Below are 7,666 nucleotides of genomic sequence, written 5' to 3'. Positions count from 1 at the left end.
CAAGGCTTTATATATGTCATCCCATTGCCTTCTTGCCTGCATGGTTTCTGCTGAGTAGTCAGAGTTTAGTTGTATTGACTCTCCTTTGTAGATGACTTTTTGTTTATCCCTAGCCACTCTTAAAATTCTATCTTTATCTTTGGTTTTGGCAATTTTGATTATACTATATCTTGTTGACTTTGTTTTGGGATCTAACCTGCGTAGGGTTCGATGAGCTTCTTAAACAGCTATCTTCTTGCCTTTAATGTTATCAGGGAAGTTTTCTGCCAACAAATCTTCAACAATTCTCTCTGTATATGCTGTTATCTCCCCCTGTTCTGGTACTTCAATCACTTGTAGGCTATTCTTCCTGATGGAGTCCCACATGATTCTTAGAATTTCTTTATTTTTTTTAATTCTTTTTATAATTTTTCCTCAAATAAGTTTATGTCAAGTGCTTTATCTTCAATATCACTAATTTTGGACTTCCATTGCCTCAATTCTGCTCCTATGACTTTCTACTGAGTTGTCTAACTCTGAAATTTTATTGTTAATCTTTCAGATTTCTATTTGCTGTCTCTCTATGGATTCCTGCAGCCTGTAAAATTTGTCATTTTGCTCTTGTATAACTTCTTAAGTTCCTCTATTGCTTTGTCTGTGTGTTACTTGCCTTTGTCTGTGTTTTTCGCCATCTACTTACTAGTATCTTGAAAATCTCTGTATATTAATCTTTTGAATTATACCTCAGGTAATTCCAAGACCTTCTCTTCCTCCGGGAGGACTTTTCTGGTTCTTCGTTTCGGTTGCTTGAGAAGCCATGACGGTCTACCTCTTTATGTGATTTGATATTGACTGTTGTCTCTGAGCCATCAATAAGTTCTTATATTTATTTATGCTTGTTTACTGTGTCCTAGCTTCTTGTTTTGTTTTGACATGGCCAAATACACTGGTCATGTGAGCTACTTTGATTATTGGTGTCTTTGAAGCTCTCATGTCCTGTCACCAGGTGGTTATAGCTACTACTAGGTATGTGAGTCCAGGAATCCATTTACTTTTCTTGTGTGGATTCAGCTCAGGTGTCCAGGTTGTTGGTTACTGAGTGTGTGGTACAGGCTCTCACCTACAGTCCTAGATGGGCAGGGCTACATAGGGGTGCTTGGAGTAGACACAGGTATCTGGCTGTAGTAGGGGGTTATGTGCTGAGCAAGGTAGGGAGATGATGGCTGTACCTGAGTGCCTAGGTGGAAGGCGTATCTCTGTTCCTTAGAGCGTTTAGGTGGTCAGTTTTGCAGCCAAACTTTGAGCACCCAGCACTATAGGCTGTAAGGTCTGGGTGGCACCATTTGTTCTCAGACCCTTGTTGTGGGTGGCTAGGTGGAGTGGGTGGAGCCACCAATCCTCAGGCACGTTATGTGGGTAGGTGAGCATCCTGCTTAATGGGAAAGGCAGTGTCATATGTCTCAAATCTGCCACTCCCCCTTGGCTGCTGCAGTTGAAAATACGCTTCAGGTATACGCCGTTACTCTATGCTAATGAGGGCCTACGCTACTGAAATGTGCCCACACTGTCTAGGCACTGGTGAAAGGCACTCAAAGTCCATGGACCCCTTATGCCTGAGCCTAGGAGAGCTGGCAGGTTATTTATTCCTGTTTGTTATTTGTTGATTTGTTCCCTCTCCAAAGCTGGGAGAATGGCTTGGGGAGAGCGACAGGTTCTACTTCCAGTCCAGGGGGTGCGGCCATCACTGAAGCAGGACCTGGACTGTACCAGAGTGGGGAGGGGACAGGTGAATGGGAGAGAGGTACATCCCAGAGGGGGAAGAGTTTTTTTTGATCCTGTGCAGTAGGTTAAACAGTTGCATTTATCTTTCGCATATCCGGTGCTGCATTACCCTGGTTCTGCAGGCTTGTGCAGACTCTACACTGTTTAATTTCTCTTGGTGTAGAAAACGCATCTCGAGAGGTACTGCTTGCCTCAGCCCATGTGCACCAGCCGATCCAGCCTGCAGGGTGCCAGCCATGTCAGGTCTGGCAAATCCTCACTGCTTCTGAAGAGTCACTCCCTCCTCCAGCTACTCAGTCCAACTCCTCAACTTTATCTTTGATGTTCAGGACTCCTAGATTGTCATATATAATTGATTCATTTGCTTTTTCGGGTCTTTGTTGTAAGAGGGACCACAGGAGGCATCTGACTACTCCACCATCTTGGCCCCACCTCTTCTCTGATTTCTGATGACACAGAATATAATTGATTAAGGGCCTGAGTTGCTAGATTCTGAGATCCATAAAGAAGTTTGTGTTGCAGCCTCTCTGCCCATGGCCTGTGCCCAGATGATGAATGACAGCAGAGATACTAAGGCAAGCCTATGGCTGTAAGGTGCGTATGTCCTTGGACAGGTAACTTGGGCTTTAGGACTCTTTAGCAACTGTGCTGAACACTCTACAACTCCACAGCATTCTAACACTCTTCCACCCAAAAGTCCTTCCTTCCCTCTCTTTTTCCCAAGAGTCAAGTTGCATTGTTGTCTGTTAGCTTCCTCAGTTAACAAATTTATTAAGCGTACTCCTGTGAAGGCAAACAGCAAACTGTCCCCCCGGTTTCCTATTTGCCTTCACATGAGCTCCCCTAATAAATTTCTTGCATTTTTTTTTTTTATTCTTGTAATCTGCATCTCAGGAGATCTTCACTTCCACAAGTTTGCATCAAAATTTATCTCAGTTTGTATCCGAGAATAAGAATGCTTACTTAGATTTTTTAAATGTGTGGGAAGAATAAAAAGAGCAAACTATTTGATAGGATGTTAATGGAAATATACACTACTTAACCTGAAATCTTCTAGGAAAATGAATCAGAGTTACTTGCTTATAAGTTTGCATTATGTATTTCAGTAAATATTCGCATTTACTGAATATTAAAAATCATGCAGACATAGGTAGCATTGCAATTTAGAAATTTTTTTTTAACAGACAATTGACAATTGTATAGCAATGTCATATAAAAACTGAAGTCACATAACAAGAAAAACAAAACTGTTTGTCCTTGTTTTTGGAAAAAGTGGACAAAATACCATAATTTAAGAGAAGATTAAAAGTGTCCATAGAAATGGCAGGTTTCACGATCACAAGTTCTGTCTTTGTTCTGTCATTTTTGTTACGTTAACTAATCCTTGCTGTGTTTCCAACTAAACGTTGATCTTATCTCAACCATAAACTGCTTGCAAACAGGAAGGGAAGCAAAAATTGACAAACCACGTATAGTGCGGTCCTATCAGGAAAGTTTAAAACCACTCTACCTTCTGTTCCATTACCAGAGGCAACCAGCAGCATAAAACATGCCATAGGGAATGCTACTTGCTGGATTAATTTATCTCACCTCTGTTGAAAAACAACGGCCCATATGAGGATCCTGATACTTATTGCTCTGAAAAAAAAGTAAACCAAACAGTCCTAGTTCCAGGCATATTTATAATCACAAAATAGAAATGTTAACTTAATGGTCAAAAAGTTTTAACTGTTATCATGAGGTACAAGAAAAGAAAAATAGTAATTTGTGCAATGATTCAAAACAAAATGACCGGAATGAATAAAGCACAACACTAATCTTTAATATGATTAAATTCGGGGCATTAAAAAAATACAGTAATTCCTCTAGATTATGGAAAATATAGAGATGAGGGTATGTAAAGTAATTTCGAGTAGGAGAAATCTAGTAGACTTTGAGATGTACATCTAGAGAATCAAATAAGCTTAGTTGGACGGGGATGAAAGTTCATGATGAATGCTTTTAGGAAATAAGGTTGAAAAAGACAGTTAAGAAGAATTTTTAGATGTTGAAAATCACAATTTAGTCCGTAATTTTTATTCTTTAAAGCAGTGTTTTCCAACCAGGATGCAGTCTATTCTACATGCCAATGAGGGAATGTGATCGGTACAGCTGAGTTTGCTGGAAAGGAAGCATATGCAACAGGTTTCAGTGAGCTTTGTTTGCTCATGAGAAATTTTCATGTATTTGAGAGTTTGTTTTATTTTAGGTGATTTGATGAGATCTAAAATTGATGGCCAGTGTATTCCAGTCAGCCCTAAGATGTATTTTGTTTGTCCAAAAGTATGTTTTTAAGTATTTTTAAAAGGGGGCAGTATTTTTTAATTGGAAGATTGTAATACAAAATATGAATTTTTGCCTACTTTTCAGAGCAAAAGAGAATTAGAAGGAACTATATAGCGCCTGTTCAGCATGTATAAATGGCAGCACTCCATGAAGCTGACTAGAGCTACACCTGTGAATAAGGCACATACTAGAATTTGCCAGTTTCCACTTAATTGCTTTGGTGAAGTATCTTATATGCCTAGATTTACTAGCTTTATAGACATCAAAGTCTGTATCAGACAATGGAGACTCAATTACGCTCCCTAACATAGGAGCTTCAGACATAATGCTGTAAATTGGAACAGGGATAAAGGAAATGAGACTATTTAACTTTTAAAGTAAAGAGGTTCTGAACTAAAATGATAAAAGTACCAATGCAGAATGAAAGTTGAAAGCAAAAAGATCAGAAGTTACAAAATTTTTATTTCAAAAGCAGACATTATAGGACTTAGAAACTGATTGAATATAAAAGGTGAGAAAAATGAAGAATGGTGCAAAGTGGTGAGAATAATAAGTAGGTTTGGAAATTTGGATGATGGAACTGGAGCTTAAGAGAGAAGTCAAGGATAAACAGGAATATTTGAAAATCATTTGAATAGGGGTGGAAGATGAGGTTATTAGATTAAATGAAATTTTCAAGTAAATTGATAATAGGGAGATCCAGGATCAGATCTTCAGGGGACTCTTATATTTAAGCCCTTTAAAAAGAAAAGTCGGCAAATTCATAAAAGAAAGAGTGGTCAAGAAGCCAGGGAGAGAAGAGACGGTGTGAAGAAATAAAAGATGGGGACCACAGGTTCATTATTGTTGTACGTGTCTGAGATCACGCAGAAAGGTCTGAGGAAAGGATTCGAAGAATAGAAACAAAACCAACCAGTTGCCATCCAGTTAATCCCAACTCATGATGACCAATTGTGTGTCAGAGTAGAACTGTGCTCCGCAGGGTTTTCAATGTCTGATTTTTCCAAAAATAGATTGCCAGACCTTTCTTCTGAGGTACCTCTGGGTGGACCCGAACTTCCAACTTTTCAGTTAGCAGTGAGTGCATTAACATTTGCACCACCTAGGGACTCCAAGGAATGAAACACTATTATTTACCCTGTGTCAAGAATGGTGGTAAGGGATTTATATTACATTCATTCATCTTGTTTAATTATCATAGCAACCACATGAGTGGTTATATCCATCTTGCCTGTGAGGAATGACAGCTTAGAGAGGTTAAGTAATTTTTTAAAGTTACTTGTAAGTAATAGGGTCTGGATTCAAATTTAAGCCTGTAGGATGTCAAAGCCTGTTTTTTAACCACTGCATTATTTCACAGGATTTGTGTTTTTTTGTAAGCTGAATAAAGAGTTGAGTAAGTAAGTTCTCAGAAAATGAAGCAACTGGAACAGACCTGTCTTTTGAGAGGCTTAAGGTTAAGAAGAAAAAGGATACAAACTTGAGAGAGTAGCAGGATCAAAGAAGTCAAATCTTTTGTGTGAATCATGTTCATTGTTGTTATTGTTTACAGATTAGTGTGTGTCTCTTATGTCTCCAGTCTTGCTTTTCTGAACACTTTGTCCTTCTGAAAGTGACTCTTAACCACTTGGCAATGTGTCCTTGCTCTTATCTGTTTTTCTTTTCTGTGTTCAGAATCTGCCCATTTCAGATATAACTAAATTTAATACAAGCCATTGCCTTTCTTTTTTTTTTTTAATGTTTTGTGTTACTTTAGTTAACATTTAATAACACTTTTGTATCTTTGGGGCCCTGGTGGCTGTGGTGCACTGATTAAGAACTCAGCTGCTACCCAAAAGGTGGGCAGTTCGAACCCTGCTTGGAAACTCATGGGGCAGTTCTACTCTGTCCGTTACTATGAGTCAGAATTGACTGGATGGCAACTGGTCTTTTTGTTTTTCTTCTTGGTTTGCATCTTAACCAGAACACCTCTGTCTTTTACCAGTAATTGAGGGATGGGGTTTCATATTTCTATTATTATTCATCTGTAAGCAATGCAGTGCTGGACAAGATACACTGTCTTTCTTTCTTTCTAAAAAGCAATAACACAATAAAATAAAAATAAAGATTCTGAATACGTGTAGCCTTTAAGGAAAAGTCCAAGACTGTGTTAAATACCCAGATTGCCTTAAAGGCTGTCTCCAGATCCCAAGTACCCACCAGAGTGCTTGGATGAGAATTCCACCCAGTGGTACCAATCACTCCATGGGTGTTCTGTCCATTCGTCCTGATCAAGTCCTACACAGGAGACGCATACACATGTTGGCAATAACGAAAGCCCTTTTAATTACTCACAGACAACAAACAGGGTAAAATAAGAAAAGTTCCATCACTAACACTCCTCCCTGGCTCAAAAGCTGTCCAGGTGGCGTGGAAAACTTCCACACATGCTCCCTCTCTTTGCATAGAGGACGAAGGACCCTAAGGCTCTTCCTCCATCCAGTTTTATATTCCAGGGTTTGTATATTTCACCGCACAGAGCGCATTGCAAGTTTACCAGAAAAGGAGGGTAGTCAGACATGAGGTGCCAGCCTAGAATTTTATCTCTTTAGCCATGTTTCTTAGGCAAACCATCAGGCTTCAGAGAAGGAAGGAGGCACAATAGTTTATTTGAAGCCTTGAAATACTGGGGAGGAGCCAAGAAACAGAGAGTAATTATAGCCATTTGGGAGATCAGAAAGCCTCCTCTCAAAAATGTAATTCCAAATGCAAATTTTCAGCTCCAAAGAAGCAATGTAACTGGAAGAAACAATCTTCCCAAATGGACTCCCCAGAAGGAGAAAGAATTTGAAGAAAAAAATGAAGATTAGAGGGGAGAACATCCCTTAGGGAACGTAAAGGTTGAGGCCAAAAGAAAGCTGGAGCTAAGATCCGCAACCTGTTTCGGTTTCTTTTAAGTGTTTACTTCGAGCCACGCTGCCTAGACATGAAGCACGGAAACTAGCAGCATTTGTGCAATTCAGAGTTGTCCAGCTTATCTAGCTTTCCCACAATCTGTGAATCTCCTACAATAACAGGAAAACGATGTTCCTATTCAGCAAGGACTGAAGCCTTTACTTCTTCTGTCTTTGCACCCAGGTTCTCTGCCAAACAATCTGGAACATGAAAGGCATTCACTAATCGTAAGGTAAATGGACGAGGACCCAATGTTTTTGAAACAAAAAATGATGGACCATGTTAAAGAAATGTGAACTGTTATAAAGAACAAATTTTTCTGGGTAGTGCAAACGGTTTGTGCTTGACTACTAAAGTCCAAGATTGTGTTAAGTAAAGGACCCCTGGTAATGAAGTGGTTAAGTGTTCTGCTGCTAACTAAAAGGTCCACAGTTCAAATCCATCAGCTGCTCCTTGGAAACCTTATGGGGCAGTTCTACTCTGTCCTATAAGGTTGCTATGAGTCAGACTTGACTCAACATGATTTAAGCCCACCCAGAGGTACTGCGGAAGAAAGACCTGGTGATATGCTTCTATAACAATCACAGCCAAGAAAACCATATGAAGCAGTTGTACTCATGGAGTTGCCATGGGTCAGAATCGACTC

This window comes from Trichechus manatus, unplaced genomic scaffold (assembly GCF_000243295.1).
Source record: "Trichechus manatus latirostris isolate Lorelei unplaced genomic scaffold, TriManLat1.0 scaffold00217, whole genome shotgun sequence".
Classification (NCBI taxonomy): Eukaryota; Metazoa; Chordata; class Mammalia; order Sirenia; family Trichechidae; genus Trichechus; species Trichechus manatus.
Note: the sequence above shows the minus strand (reverse complement) of the source record.